General features: G+C 45.1%; 1 protein-coding gene across 1 annotated transcript in view; it reads left to right on the top strand.

The window, feature by feature from the left end:
• The window catches only part of LOC115094706, an 83036-nt gene that overhangs the window by 14972 nt on the left and 50880 nt on the right, over positions 1-17184 (top strand). The window lies entirely within an intron of this gene.

Raw genomic sequence — 17184 nt, 5'->3', positions numbered from 1 at the left:
GGTACATTGGTCCGTTTCCAGTGATAAGACAATTGGGTCCTGTGACTTATCAATTACATCTACCTCCTACACTTCGTATTCATAACTCCTTTCATGTATCTCTCTTAAAACCCGTACTTCTCACTTGGCCCTCTCGTACGACATAAGAACATAAGAACATAAGAAAATGCCATACTGGGTCAGACCAAGGGTCCATCAAGCCCAGCATCCTGTTTCCAACAGTGGCCAATCCAGGCCATAAGAACCTGGCAAGTACCCAAAAACTAAGTCTATTCCATGTAACCATTGCTAATGGCAGTGGCTATTCTCTAAGTGAACTTAATAGCAGGTAATGGACTTCTCCTCCAAGAACTTATCCAATCCTTTTTTAAACACAGCTATACTAACTGCACGAACCACATTCTCTGGCAACAAATTCCAGAGTTTAATTGTGCGTTGAGTAAAAAATAACTTTCTCCGATTAGTTTTAAATGTGCCCCATGCTAACTTCATGGAGTGTCCCCTAGTCTTTCTACTATCCGAAAGAGAAAATAACCGATTCACATCTACCCGTTCTAGACCTCTCATGATTTTAAACACCTCTATCATATCCCCCCTCAGTCGTCTCTTCTCCAAGCTGAAAAGTCCTAACCTCTTTAGTCTTTCCTCATAGGGGAGTTGTTCCATTCCCCTTATCATTTTGGTAGCCCTTCTCTGTACCTTCTCCATCACAATTATATCTTTTTTGAGATGCGGCGACCAGAATTGTACACAGTATTCAAGGTGCGGTCTCACCATGGAGCGATACAGAGGCATTATGACATTTTCCGTTTTATTCATCATTCCTTTTCTAATAATTCCCAACATTCTGTTTGCTTTTTTGACTGCCGCAGCACACTGAGCCGACGATTTCAATGTGTTATCCACTATGACACCTAGATCTCTTTCTTGGGTTGTAGCACCTAATATGGAACCCAACATTGTGTAATTATAGCATGGGTTATTTTTCCCTATATGCATCACCTTGCACTTATCCACATTAAATTTCATCTGCCATTAGATGCCCAATTTTCCAGTCTCACAAGGTCTTCCTGCAATTTATCACAATCTGCTTGTGATTTAACTACTCTGAACAATTTTGTGTCATCTGCAAATTTGATTATCTCACTCGTCGTATTTCTTTCCAGATCATTTATAAATATATTGAACAGTAAGGGTCCCAATACAGATCCCTGAGGCACTCCACTGTCCACTCCCTTCCACTGAGAAAATTGCCCATTTAATCCTACTCTCTGTTTCCTGTCTTTTAGCCAGTTTGCAATCCACGAAAGGACATCGCCACCTATCCCATGACTTTTTACTTTTCCTAGAAGCCTCTCATGAGGAACTTTGTCAAACGCCTTCTGAAAATCCAAGTATACTATATCTACCGGTTCACCTTTATCCACATGTTTATTAACTCCTTCATAAAAGTGAAGCAGATTTGTGAGGCAAGACTTGCCCTGGGTAAAGCCATGCTGACTTTGTTCCATTAAACCATGTCTTTCTATATGTTCTGTGATTTTGATGTTTAGAACACTTTCCACTATTTTTCCTGGCACTGAAGTCAGGCTAACCGGTCTGTAGTTTCCCGGATCGCCCCTGGAGCCCTTTTTAAATATTGGGGTTACATTTGCTATCCTCCAGTCTTCAGGTACAATGGATGATTTTAATGATAAGTTACAAATTTTTACTAATAGGTCTGAAATTTCATTTTTTAGTTCCTTCAGAACTCTGGGGTGTATACCATCTGGTCCAGGTGATTTACTACTCTTCAGTTTGTCAATCAGGCCTAGCACATCTTCTAGGTTCACCGTGATTTGATTCAGTCCATCTGAATCATTACCCATGAAAACCTTCTCCAATACGGGTACCTCCCCAACATCCTCTTCAGTAAACACCGAAGCAAAGAAATCATTTAATCTTTCCGCGATGGCCTTATCTTCTCTAAGTGCCCCTTTAACCCCTCGATCATCTAACGGTCCAACTGACTCCCTCACAGGCTTTCTGCTTCGGATATATTTAAAAAAGTTTTTACTGTGAGTTTTTGCCTCTACAGCCAACTTCTTTTCAAATTCTCTCTTAGCCTGTCTTATCAATGTCTTACATTTAACTTGCCAATGTTTATGCTTTATCCTATTTTCTTCTGTTGGATCCTTCTTCCAATTTTTGAATGAAGATCTTTTGGCTAAAATAGCTTCTTTCACCTCCCCTTTTAACCATGCCGGTAATCGTTTTGCCTTCTTTCCACCTTTCTTAATGTGTGGAATACATCTGGACTGTGCTTCTAGAATGGTATTTTTTAACAATGACCATGCCTCTTGGACATTTTTTACTTTTGTAGCTGCTCCTTTCAGTTTTTTTCTAACAATTTTTCTCATTTTATCAAAGTTTCCCTTTTGAAAGTTTAGCACGAGAGCCTTGGATTTGCACACTGTTCCTTTTCCAGTCATTAAATCAAATTTGATCATATTATGATCACTATTTCCAAGCGGCCCCACCACCGTTACCTCTCTCACCAAGTCCTGTGCTCCACTGAGAATTAGATCTAAAATTGCTCCCTCTCTCGTCGGTTCCTGAACCAATTGCTCCATAAAGCTATCATTTATTCCATCCAGGAACGTTATCTCTCTAGCATGACCCGATGATACATTTACCCAGTCTATATTGGGGTAATTGAAGTCTACAAAGTCAATAGTGCAAGTAAGAGAGTGAAGTCCCATTCACTAATATCCGAATTTTATTAAACAGAAGTTCATGCTTTATAAATCATTCATATAATACGGCAACTCCATACGGATAACAGCAGAAAATTTAAAGTCCCCCGACACGGTCCCGTGTTTCGCGGAGGCTGCATCGGGAGGGACCAGAGAACCGTGTTATTCACATCTGCAATACAATATACAGTAGTAAGGAATGGAACAAGCACTGCCGTAGGATTTATACAGATTCAGTACACATACCTTTCGGAGTTTTCCTCAGGAGCGCAATCACCCTCTGAATTTCCCAAACTTTTAAAGAGCAAAAAGGCGCGAAGGGCAACTCTCGCGAGATGCTGTAATCAGCAGATATACACCTGTGATGACTAATCTCTACTAGTAAAACTGGTACCATTCGATGTCCTTATTCAGACCGGAGGGGGCAACTGTGTTCAGGGTATAAATCCATCGTTGCTCCCTTCGACTCAGCATGCCAGCGAAATCTCCTCCCCGCAAGGGGGGCGAGACCACCTCCAATACTGAGAAGGAGAGAGCATCGATAAGGTGTTCAGCTTGAAGCCAATGGGACACCAGAGGCTCATCAGTTCTGGAGGACCTAATATTGGAGTAGTGCTCTATGATGCGAGTCTTGATCATCCGGGAGGTCTTACCCACATACAATAGTGGGCAGGGGCATTTAATGACGTAAATGACCCCCTTTGTGCAACAATTAGATTGAAAATTAAATTCAAACACTCGTCCAGTCAAGGGATGTGTAAATGCGGTCAATGATTCCGTGTGGCTGCACATCGTGCAGTGACCACAGGGATTATGTTGACCACTCAGTCGTAATGCCATTTGTGCAGGTGAGGCTGCATGCACAAGACGATCTCGTAAGTTTGTAGCCCGTTTAAAAGTAAACCGTGGGGGACCATGCATTAAATTATTTAAAGACAAGGCTGACCAGTGGCGTTTAATCATATTCGCTATAGCCCTTCCAACAATGTTATCAAAAAATGTTATCAAAAAAGCTTTTAAGCGAGCACTGTATACACACCGCGAGTGGCTCTTTGCACCTCCCACACAGTCTGATGACGTCACACACAACTGTATTCTTCCTTTCTCCATTGTTGGAAGGGCTATAGCGAATATGATTAAACGCCACTGGTCAGCCTTGTCTTTAAATAATTTAATGCATGCTGAGTCGAAGGGAGCAACGATGGATTTATACCCTGAACACAGTTGCCCCCTCTGGTCTGAATAAGGACATCGAATGGTACCAGTTTTACTAGTAGAGATTAGTCATCACAGGTGTATATCTGCTGATTACAGCATCTCGCGAGAGTTGCCCTTCGCGCCTTTTTGCTCTTTAAAAGTTTGGGAAATTCAGAGGGCGATTGCGCTCCTGAGGAAAACTCCGAAAGGTATGTGTACTGAATCTGTATAAATCCTACGGCAGTGCTTGTTCCATTCCTTACTACTGTATATTGTATTGCAGATGTGAATAACACGGTTCTCTGGTCCCTCCCGATGCAGCCTCCGCGAAACACGGGACCGTGTCGGGGGACTTTAAATTTTCTGCTGTTATCCGTATGGAGTTGCCGTATTATATGAATGATTTATAAAGCATGAACTTCTGTTTAATAAAATTCGGATATTAGTGAATGGGACTTCACTCTCTTACTTGCACTATTGACTTTGTGGATTTGCTTATGTGCAAGGTTGCTTCTGTATATTTTCGGTAATTGAAGTCTCCCATTATTACTGCACTACCAATTTGGTTAGCTTCCCTAATTTCTCTTAGCATTTCACTGTCCATCTCACCATCTTGACCAGGTGGACGGTAGTATACCCCTATCACTGTAATCTTCCCTGATACACAAGGGATTTCTACCCATAAAGATTCAATTTTGTATTTAGTCTCATGCAGGATGTTTATCCTGTTGGACTCTATGCCATCCCGGACATAAAGCGCCACACCTCCTCCCGACTGCTCCTCTCTGTCATTGCGATATAATTTGTACCCCGGTATAGCACTGTCCCATTGGTTATCCTCTTTCCACCATGTCTCTGAGATGCCAATTAAGTCTATGTCATCATTTACTGCTATACATTCTAATTCTCCCATCTTACTTCTTAGACTTCTGGCATTAGCATATAAACATTTCAAAGTTTGTTTTTTGTTTGTATTTTTATTCTGCTTTTTAATTGATAGGGATAAGTTAGAATTTTTTAGCTCAGGTGAGTTTTTAGTTACAGGCACTTGGACTACTTTTCTAATTATTGGAACCTCACTGTCGGGATGCCCTAATTCTAATGCATCATTAGTATCCTTTAAAGATACATCTCTCCGAACCATGCGCTGCTGAGCGACTGTCGGCTTTCCCCTTTGTTCTAGTTTAAAAGCTGCTCTATCTCCTTTTTAAAGGTTAGCGCCAGCAGTCTGGTTCCACCCTGGTTAAGGTGGAGCCCATCCCTTCGGAAGAGACTCCCCCTTCCCCAAAAGGTTCCCCAGTTCCTAACAAAACTGAATCCCTCTTCCTTGCACCATCGTCTCATCCACGCATTGAGACTCCGGAGCTCTGCCTGCCTCTGGTGACCTGCGCGTGGAACAGGGAGCATTTCAGACAATGCTACCCTGGAGGTTCTGGATTTAATCTTTCTACCTAAGAGCCTAAATTTGGCTTCCAGAACCTCCCTCCCACATTTTCCTATGTCGTTGGTGCCCACGTGTACCACGACAGCCGGCTCCTCCCCAGCACTGTCTAAAATTCTATCTAGGTGACGCGTGAGGTCCGCCACCTTCGCACCAGGTAGGCATGTTACCAGGCGATCCTCACGCCCACCCGCCACCCAGCTATCTACATTCCTAATAATCGAATCACCAACTATGACGGCCGACCTAACCCTTCCCTCCTGGGCAGTAGGCCTTGGGGAGATATCCTCAGTGCGAAAGGACAATGGATCACCTAGAGAGCAGGTCCTTGCTACAGGATCCTTTCCTGCTACACCTGGTTGGTGCTTTCCCATTATGAGACCTTCTTCCTCCAAGGCAGCACCAGGGCTGCCAGTCTGAAGTTGGGACTGGACTACTATGTCCCTGAAGGTCTCATCTATATACCTCTCTGTCTCCCTCAGCTCCTCCAGGTCTGCCACTCTAGCCTCCAGAGATCGGACTCGTTCTCTTTGAGCCAGGAGCTCTTTGCATCGCATGCACATGTACAACTTCTCACCGGTGGGTAAAAAATCATACATGTGACACTCGATGCAAAAGACTGGGAAGCCCCCCTCTTGCTGCTGGACTGCTGCCTTCATCTCAATTTTGATCAGTTCCTAGTTAAGTTTTAGGTTGCTATGGGAGTAGGAATGTGTCTAAGTTCCTTTAAATGTATTAGTGAATTCACTATATGTCTGGTAGTGGCCTACTGGGGTCTGATTAAATTCTCAATAAAGTTTTTGTTGATGGGGTTTTTTTGTTTTTTTTGTGCAAGTGGCACCTGCCTATAAATTAAGGGATAAGCTTGGGGTGGGTGGGCGAGGGGTGGGAGGGTTGGGAATTTAGTTAGTCAGCCTGAGTGACTCACAGCTCCCTTGATTAACAAATGTTGTTCCCTATTCAAACTTAATCACACTACCTCAACACCTTTCCAAGGTGAGTAACTGAGCTGAACTATTCAACTTTTTTACTTTGGTATATACTGCTCCTAGCTTATTTCTAGCTTCTGGCTACTTTTTTGTGGGGTTTTTTTTTTTTCAATACAATGCACTCAGTTATTATTAAATAAAACACTTAGCTCTTTAAAAGTCTGGAGGACACTTTAATAGTCAGGCAGACTTTTAAAAAATAAACACACTACCTACTGCTACCTTATTGACTGACTAAATACAAACAGTCTAACTTATTTATTTATTTATTTTGAATTTTTATATACCGATATTCCTATAAAGGATATAGATCACACCGGTTTACAAAGAACTTAACTTTCGCTAGGAGGCGATACAATAAACGGTGCATATAAACCATTGAACATTTTAGAAACAATTGGAATTAAGGAACAACAGCAAGCCTATAGCCACAATAAATAAATTGTGAGTCAATCATAAATAAAATAAATAAATAAGATTAAAAAAAAAAAATAATAATAATAATAATAAAATGAATAGTTAAAGTCTTGTATTCATGTTTTAGGATCTGCATCTAGGAGAACCAAGGTTTTCAGGGAAAGTTTGATTAAACAGCCAAGTTTTTAAGTCCTTCTTGAAGGTCAGGAGACACTGTTCTTGACGGAGGTCAGGTGGAAGAGTGTTCCAAAGCGTCGGCCCAGAAGTAGATAATGCTCTTTTGCTTAGTAATGATTTGGTAGGGGGAACATGTAGAGAGCCCAAATAAGCTCTTCTGATAGGTCTTTCAGAGGAATGAGCACGGAATTGATGGCATAGATTGAGAGGGGCAGTTTTATGAATATCTTTATGTATCATCATAAGTACTTTGAACGAAATCCTGGCTTTGATAGGTAACCAGTGTAGGGACTGCAGTATGGGAGAGATATGATCTCTTTTATTTGAATTAGTAAGTAGTCTCGCTGCGGTATTCTGTACCATCTGTAGAGGTTTTATTGTTATTGCAGGGAGCCCAAACAAGAGAGAATTACAATAATCTAATTTGGTAAGGATTAAGGACTGTAGCACTAGTAACTTGTGTATTCACTGCCTACCTACTGCTACCTTATTGACTGACTATTTAAAAATGCAAACAGTCTAACTTGTTTATTCACTACCTGACTATTAAAGGCACAAACACACAAACACACTAAATAATATTCCCAAATAGTTAACTTTGCCCCAATACTTTTAAAAAAGTCAATGTCAATGTCCCAAGCAAAAACTTACTGATTCCTTTCAGCCACCAGCAAGGTGATCCTCTCCTCTCAGTGTTTCCACTGGAATGTTTCTCCAGTGGTAAGGGCTGAAGAGGATACTATTTACCAAGTTTGAGAAGTTCTGGATGTGCGCAGAAGGCCTAAAGGAGGGGGTACTGTTATGGCCACCGGTGGCGGCAAGCCGCAACCAGGGCCAGCCACTCACCAGGGCGGCAGACCGCTCCGCTCGCGGTGACCGCACTCGGCTTCGGTGGGTTCGTTCCGCGGCGGTCCCTGCTGCTCCACCAAACATGGCCGCGGCGTCGGCTGTCCTCCTGCTCGCATCTGGCTCCACCCCCCGCTGGATTCCCCTAGAGCCGCGCGCATGGCAGAAGATAATCCTTAAAGGAGCCACTACAGGAAATAAGATTGGCTCCTTCCTGCAAGCTCCAGCTGTGAGAGAGTATTTAAGGCAAGGCCTGCACCTCAGACCTTGCCTTGGCTTCTTGGCTCCTGGTTGTTCCTGAGTTTGGTTCCTGCGTCTGACCCTCTGTGTTTGATTCCTGACTGGCTATGGTGTATTCTCTGGTTCTCGATCCCTGGACCGGCTGTGGTGTATTCTCTGGCTCTCGACCCCTGGACCGACTGTGGTGTATTCTCTGGCTCTCGACCTCTGGACTCGCTGTGGTGTATTCTCTGGCTCTCGACCCCTAAACCCGCTGTGGTGTATTCTCTGGCTCTCGATCCCTGGACTGGCTGTGGTGTTCCTTAGGCTCTGATTGTCTGGACTGTTCATATCTCTGATCCCACGACCTGCTGGAGGTGCCAGCTATCTGGACCACACAACCTGCAGGAGGCGCCTGCATCCAGATTTCCTGGTCTTCCATCTTGTGAGAGTCCTAGACTTGGCCTCGTCTTCCAGCGACTAGACGCACATTCTTCGCTGGACCAAGGGTTCACATCCCAAGTCATAACATTGGCCTGCTACTGCCTGTCAAGCTTTTGAGACCCTTAAAAAGCCTTGTTAGACACCTGCCTTCATCATCCGGATCCCAGCCGGCCCTCCGTGGTGGAAGTTGATGCCTCCAATGTGGCCGTGGGGGCCGTACTGAGTCAGTACTCTGATTCCGGACAGCTGTTGCCCTGTTCATATTTCTCAAGGAAATTCTCCCCGGCAGAGAGCAACTACTGTGTTGGTAACAAAGAGTTGCTAGCCGTGAAACTTGCCCTGGAAGAATGGAGACAGTGGTTGGAAGGAGCCAACCATCTGGTTAAGATTTACACTGATCACAAAAACCTAGCATTCTTGAAGCAAGCTCAACGCCTGAACCCGAGACAAGCCCGGTGGTCGCTATTTTTTGATCGGTTCGACTTTACCTTACGCTACCGACCCGGCTCGAAGAATATCCGAGCTGATGCGCTTTCATGCTCCTCTGAGGTCGAAGAGATTCCTGACACACCTCAGCACATCCTGGACCCGGAGAAAGTAAGTCTTGCTGCAACCTCAGTGTCCTCCCAAGGGAAGACCGTTGTGCCACGCCGCTCCCGGAGAGTAGTTCTCACCTGGGCCATGACTCCCTCACTGGGGGCCATGCTGGTTTGAAAGGGACCTTAGACTTGCTAAATCATTTCTATTGGTGGCCAACAGTGAGACAGGACGTCCAAGCCTTTGTGGGTTCATGCCCTACCTGTGCTGTTCAAAAGCCGCTCATTGGGAAGCCCAGGGGCCTGTTGCAACCATTGCCCATCCTGGTGGAGCCTTGGACGCACATCTCCACCGATTTCGTCGTGGACCTTCCTGCCTCAGGAGGTAATTCAGTCATTTGGGTAACCGTGGACCGATTTTCCAAGATGGCGCACTTTGTCCCTTTGCCAAAGCTACTTTCTGCACCTGACCTGGCCGGCCTGTCGCTCAGCATATTTTTAAACTTCACGGTCTCCCGCAGGATATAGTCTTCGATCAAGGACCACAGTTTACAGCTTGTTATTGAAAGCCTTATGTAAATGCTTCAATGTGCAACTTAGTCTTTCGTCAGCGTTCCATCCTCAAAGTAATGGGCAGACGGAACGAATCAATCGAACCTTGAAGACTTTTCTCCATGCCTTCGTGAATAAACAACAAGATAATTGGGCCAAGTTACTCCCGTGGGCGGAGTTCTCGTATAATAATCACACGCATCCTGCTACTGAAAGTTCACTGTTTCTTGTTGTTTACGGGAAGCAACTTCGACCACCCCTGCCTTCGCCTGAACCTAGTGCACTCCCGGCAGTGCAACTCTCAGCTTGTCAGCTTCATTCCTTGTGGATCTCTACCCAGGAAAAGATCCGTAAAGCCGCCCTGTCCGCCACGAAATGAGCAGATAGGCATCGTCAGCCAGCACCCATCTTCCTTCCAGGAGACCGTGTCTGGCTTAGCACCAGAAATCTACTGCTATGTATCCAGGGCCGGTGCAAGGGGATTTGGCGCCCTAGGCGAGCCTTCTCCCTTGCGCCCCCCCCCCCCCCCGGTCTCGGTCCCGACCCTTACCTCATTCTCGATCACGCCCGCTGACTGGGGTTTTCTGGGTCGCAAGCAGGTTGGGCACTGCTTGCGGCCTGCCAAACTCCACTCCTCTTTGCCACCACTTGCGGCTCCATATGGCTCGCACCCAGTGGCGCACCAAGGATCTCCGGTGCCCGGGGGCCAATGCATGTGTGTGCCTCTCCAGCATCCCCCCTTAATCCTTCTTGTACTAATGCTTAAGGTCACAGAAAATCAGTGGTGTCTCCAGACAGAAGAATTGGGGGGGGCGCCAAAATGACATTTCTTCATCTCACCCACCTCTATAGCATGGATCCTGCTTTAAAATTGGTTATTAAAAAAAAGTGTTAATAAAAAAGTCCAAAGGGTCCTCTGCGTTATTTTAAAAAGCTGGCCAGTTTCACACTATAAAATTATGTTGATAGCCTCAGTCAACAGATTCTATGTGGCTATGAGAGTGAAGTCAGGAATATATAGGAAGGAACAGAATGTCAATATAAATCCTGTACCTCCAGTTCTGTAACTCTGTGCATCCACTGAAATTCCCCCAAACAATGGAGCTTGGATGTTTCCCTTACAGCTCATCATACTGAAAGATATTTTCAAATTCTGGTGTCACTTCACAGTAACAGCAGCACAAACAGCTTCCACTGCCAGGCACATTGTGAACTAACACAAAACACCACAAAAAAGACACTCAAAATCTATACTGCAATCCCATCATAACATAACAGTAATAACACCAAGGACTCAAACAACAATAACCCTACCTGTGAATAAGCAAGGGTAAATATTACACTGGGTCCTAGAATACCAATACTCCACCTACTGAGGAAACAAAACAAACCCGATTGCTATAGATCCCTATGCTAGCAGAATCTCTCATCATGGTCACACACACAGAGCAGAGACAGACCCTCACCAAATACAGAATACAAAATAAAGGAGCACAAATTAGAAAAAACTGAAATGGAAACCCCAAGAAGCCAGACTCTGTGTATTAACAATGGAAAAACAGAACCACCATTCTTCATAAAACAAATAAAATCAAGAAACATAAAGCATCAGTTATAATAGTAAAACCATACTAATAAAATAATATTTTAAAACTACTGATAAATAGAATTTCTATTAATTAAAATCATATACATTTTTTACAATTTCCTAAAACCAATAAAATATTTCAAAACAGCACATATATCAAATAACACACAATAAAACTAATAAGGATTTTAAAAAGCCCCTGCTGTCCATACATGGGAGCTCTTGATTGAGGTTATCCTCTCTCTCTCACACATACTCACATGTCCATTCTCTCTCACACATACACTGTCACATACATACACATTCATGCTCTTATACCCAACCATAACCTCTCGCTCTCACAGACACTGACACACTCAGGCTCTAAGGCACTCTCTCCCCCTCCACACCCCCCCCCCCCCCAAACTCTTACTCCCCTGGATTTTCTCATACACACTCATGCTCTCACTGGCTCCCTCACATACACACAAACACACACTCCCAGGCAAGCTTCCAATCGTTCTCACACAAACACACACACACACACACAGGCAAGCTCCCAGTCATTCTCACACTGACCCCCAGGCGGGCTCCCATTCATTTTCACACCACTCCCTCCCCATCCCCCAGGCATGCACACATTCATTCTCACACCCAGACCCCCAGGCAGGCACCAATTTATTCTCACACACACACACACATACAGCACAAACAGGCAGGCATCTATTCTCACACATACAAACCCCAGGAAGACACCCATTCATTCTCATACACAGACACACCCTCAGGCAGGCACCCATGCATTCACACACATACACCGCCAGGCAAACTCCCATTCATACACATGCACACACTAAAGGCAGAGACCCCCCTCTCTTTCTTTTGCCAGCAACCTCAGAGCCTCTCTCATTCCTCTGCTGCCACTGTCACTGTTGCTGTATGGCTATTGCGGAGGTGCTGATTGCTACTATTGGCACTGAAGCCCATTCTGCTGCCTCCTCTGTGCAGGCCTCATGGTACATTGTGAGATCCGCATAGAGAAAGTGCTACTCTTGCACATTCCCAAAGATTACATGTTCCAATCAGTAAAAAATAATTTATTTTTTTTTACATTTGCTGTCTGATCTTAGTTTTCTAATCAGTTGGTCACAGGCTTTTTTTTTTTCCACCTTCCCTTTCTTATTTTTTTGCCAATTCCTTTTATAACATATTTCTTTTCTCTCCATCTGTCTTCTTCCCTCAAACACACAGTCAGGTTCTCATTCTCACATGCTTTCTCTCTCTCTCACACACACACATACACAGGCACTCACTCTCACATGCTCTCTCTCATACAATCATGTATACACCGTCTCTCTCTTGCACATGCTGTCTGACTCTGGCACACAGGCTCTCTCTCACTCCCACATGCTGTCTTGCTCAAGCACAGGCTCTCACTGTCACATGCTGTCTCTCTCACACACACACAGAGGCTCTCACATGCTGTCTCTGCAAACATTCAGGTCCTCACTCCCACACACAGTCTCTCAACTCATCTCATACACGCACACATACACACTGTACAAACCCTCAGTCTCTCTCTCACCTCTGGGCCTCCTCTTCACAGCCGCTGCAGGATGGGCTCTGCAGCGGCCCCGGACTTCTCGAGCCGCGCTGCTCCTCTTCTGTACGCGGCTGATGCTCCTCCTCTTTCCTGCCCGCGCGGCTCCGGCAACATTTTTCTTCCGGGGCCGCGCGGGCAGGAAGGAGGAGAAGCTCCTGCATTGGCTGATGCACCTCCTCCTTCCTGCCCGCGCAGCTCCGGCAACATTTTTCTTCCGGGGCCGCGCGGGCAGGAAGGAGCTGGAGCACCAGCATGTTTAGACGCGATTGTTTTCTTCCGGCCGTGGTGACTTGAGCTCCACCACGGCCCCGCCGATCTTCTTGCTGTGTGTATTCGGCACACAGCATAGCAGTAGTTCACCGCTCAGCCGCTATTGGGATGACGTCCACCGGCGGCCATTGGCCATCAGCGGCTCGGCGCCCCCTAATGCTCAGCGCCCTAGGCGATCGCCTAGTTCGCCTAGTGCTTCCGCCGGCCCTGTATGTATCCCATCTATAAGATTAGCTCCAAAGTTCTGTGGCCCTTTTTGAGTCGCCGAACGAGTGGGAGCAGTTTCATACCGTCTACCTACCCTCCTCCATGCGCATACACGACATGATCCATGTGTCATTGCTGAAGCCTCATGTGTTATCCAGGTACCACTCCCGGGCTCCTGAGCCATCAGATCCTTCAGTACCAGACGAAGTCACGTATAAAGTGCGTGAAGTTTTGGATGTCCAGTTCTATCAACACCGATGGGAATACTTGCTTGTCTGGGAGGGCTGCGGATCCGAAGATAATTCTTGGAAACCAGCCCGTAAAATCCTCGACAAGGACTTATTACCCAGTTCCATCTGGACCACCCAAGTAAACCCGGACCGGCTAAGAGGGGGCGTAAGAGGGGAGGTACTGTTGCGGTTCTGGCCATGAGCACCGTGGCCAGGCCCTTACCTCCGGGCTCTCGGTCCTGCTCCCACTTCCAGAGGGCTGGTTTGCAGCCTGTGTGGCAGCGTCCCTGCTGGGGCTGCGCCGCTGTAAGCCCTCCCATGGAAGCCCTGCTCCTAGGCATGCGCGCGTGCCACTTGGGGGCTTTTCTAGGCCGTTTCCCGCCAGAGTTGACTCCACCCAAATCCTGACATCAGACGCCGCGGCCTTGATAAGCCGGCCGCGGTCTTCCAGTCTTTGCTTTGCAACGGGTTAGCTTCCTGGTTCCCTGTTGTGTTGTGCCCCAGAGCGACTCATCTTGTTTCATCGCTCCGATCCTGCTTGCTGCTACAGTACCTGCTTGGTTCCTGCTTGCTTGCTACAGTATCTGCTTGGTTCCTGCTTGCCTGCTACAGTTCCTGCCTGGTTCAAGTACCCGAGTCTTGCTACAGTTCCTGCCTGGTTCTAGTACCCGAGTCTTGCTACAGTGCCTGCCTGGTTCCAGTACCCGAGCCTTGCTACAGTTCCTGCCTGGTTCCAGAACCCGTACCCAGTTACAGTATCACTACTGTCTTTGTCTTGTTCCAGTTACCTGTCCTGATCCACTACTCGCCTAAGTCCCAGTGGCCGGGCCCCTACGGGCTCCTCCTGGGGGGGCTTCGGCTTCCAAGGATGAAGCCACCTAAGTCCCAGAAGTTGGGCTCCTACGGGCTCCTCCCAGGGGAGTACCAACTTACAGGGTGAAGAGCATCTACGTCCTGCCTGAACATCTGCCTCCCGGCCTGCTATTCATTAGAGACATTGACCATCTTTCCCAGGCTCCAGCAGGTCGGCCCAAGGTTCCACTAAACGGAGACTTCTACAACATTTTTTACTTTAGATTTTTCCAAAAGATAATTATTAATAGTCTCTTCATATAATTATCTGGTACTTTGTTTTGACTTTTCTCTCCTAGTAAAGATAATAATACAGTCCATATGCAGAAGATTGATGGTAGTCTTTGTTTTCTCTTCCTTCTTGCTATAAGAATTATTTCAATTGTGAGTTCAGGCCTGGCTATCACTATAGTGTATAAGCAAAGTTACTATCTATTCTTGTTCTTCTACATTTTCTTTTGTTGCTGGCCAGTTATATCTTCTTTCTTTCTTCTTCTTCCTACTATCTACTCTTTAAACAACTCAAAAAACATAAGACTAACTCCCTATACCGCTCCTCGAACTTCCAAAAGCTTGGTCTGAAGTGTACCTAATGTGAATGTCTCTGTTGACTTATTGAAACTTTGTTTGTGTTAACTATATTAAAATAAAGAATAATTATTATCCCTAACTCTAAAATTACAGAACAGCTAATACGGAACATTCACTCATTTGTGTTGTTTTTACTATCCCTTACTAAAGTGACAATAATATGCGAAGTCACTTATAATTATTTTAACTAAACCTATATAAACTTACTTAAATTGTAATGAAAACCATTACAATCACACTTCCCAAACTTCTTTCAATCATTCTTAGCTGTTCTGATATTTATTTCTATTTCCTATACTTAGTAGGCCTTAAGTGAAGAAAACTCAGTCAGCAGTTCCTCTCCATTCAAGGGCTAGCTCCTAACTGACTTACTCTATGAACTGTCACTTGCTATCATTGCAAAGTTATCCCTGCTCTTGATGATGTCATATCAAATAGTTCTGGGAGCTAATTGTTTCTCCCTTTTAATATTGTCTGTTAGTTCCTTTTTTTTTATTATTATTACATACTGATGTTCTTGTTTAATTTTAGGTAGCATTGTTGACTTTTAATAGATCACTAATTTTAAATTCAGTCTTTGCTCTTTAACTAGTTTTAATACTCTTACACTGGCCTCTTTTCTCGTATCCAAGGAAGCCAATGACACGTGTCCCTAGATACGACATCTCCTACTAGCTTGATTATAGGGATTTACACTAAGCTGATGATGATGCACCTGACTATCCTATGTTTTCTGTGAGTTGCAGTCTATACCAATTGATCTTTTAAGAAAGGTTTTTCTTTTCTTTTTATTTCCATAAAACATTTCCTTACTTTTAAAAAATTGTCTCTTTACTATTTAATTTTCCTTTATTTATCAGTACCTTTTAATATGTACTTAGGTATTGAATAAAATTTATATTTTTTTAATTTAAATTTTGTGGGTCTTGGAATTCTTATTTTTATTTTCCTGTACTCTTTATATTTTTCTTTAAAGGTTTCTGCTTGTAATTTCCTTCCCTGTGTAACCCCCTGTGTCTAAAAATAACTATTACAAATAGAATAATTAAAAGCCTTTTCAGAGGATGTTTGCTACATTTGTACAGGTCAATAACCTTCCCTAACCTGCATGCTACTCTTATTTCAGTTTAACATTGACTAATTCTCCTTATTTTTCACTAAATTGGTGCCCCCCCCCCTTCAGAAATCATGGGAAGTTCATGATGTCACTAGTAACTGTCACTGCAACTTGCCTGAACTTTTTACTTCTCTCCCTTAGGCTTCCCTGATCCTGAGTCTCAGTATAGCTTAAAAAAAAAACAAAAACAAAACTTTACAGCACTCACCAGAGACTGTTTCATCAGTGGCAGTGACAACAGTGGGGAAAGGTTTCTTTCATTTTCCTTTCTGTGTCTGAGGAGGTGGGAGAAAGATGTTCCGACAATAGCAGCCCTTTTTAAAATTACTGCTGACCATTACGGGTCAGCTAAATCCTCCCATTCCTGCTTTCACTCTTTGTCTCTGTCACCACTCCAGCCTCTGCTCTCACTCAGCTTGATACAGTAAAGTGGGGCCGTGGTTACCCCGCTCCTAACCCGCTTTCTACTCACTTTCCGGCCGCGTTAGCCCTTCCTGCGATACACTATCCCCTTTAACCCATCCTTACCGCCTCTTTAAATCCCCGGGTAACCCCTTCCACACGTGGCATGTATATCAGATGTAAACGATCAAATTAGCTATTCCCTCCCATACAGTAACGCGCGCCCCGACTATCGCTATTTTACCCTGCCATTTTGCCCCGCGTTTAACCTGCTAACTTACCGCCTACCCTTACCCCTGCGTTAGAGGCGGGGGTAATGGTAGACGGCAAACTTTCCCCCAAAAGGAAACCTCTAAAAACCTAAAATCCCCTCCTCCCGAAGCGACTCAACATTACTTTCTGTTGTTTTCTTACCTTTTGTTGCTTTTGTTGCGCTCCGGCCAATGAAAACACATAGATGGGCGTGCTTTCATTGGCTGGAGCGCCCGTCGATTTGGGTGCTCCGGCCAATGAAAGCACATAGACGGGCGCACGTGACGCATGCCGTGATGTCACGCGCGCCCGCCTATGTGCTTTCATTGGCCGGAGCGCCCAAATCGACGGGCGCTCCGGCCAATGAAAGAACGCTTCGCTCCACTCGTGCCGGAGAGGGCACAGAACAGTGGGCTCTCACCTCACGCCGAGCCAGGAGAACCGGGACCTGCACGGGGGGGGGCAGGAATGCTGCAAGCCGCTTCACAATTTGTCCGAGCCAGGAAGGAAGGAAGGATTGGGGTGGATGGAGCCCTAGCT

The sequence above is a fragment of the Rhinatrema bivittatum genome, chromosome 6 (genome assembly GCF_901001135.1).
Source record: "Rhinatrema bivittatum chromosome 6, aRhiBiv1.1, whole genome shotgun sequence".
NCBI lineage: Eukaryota > Metazoa > Chordata > Amphibia > Gymnophiona > Rhinatrematidae > Rhinatrema > Rhinatrema bivittatum.
This window is presented reverse-complemented; position numbering and strand designations above follow the sequence as displayed.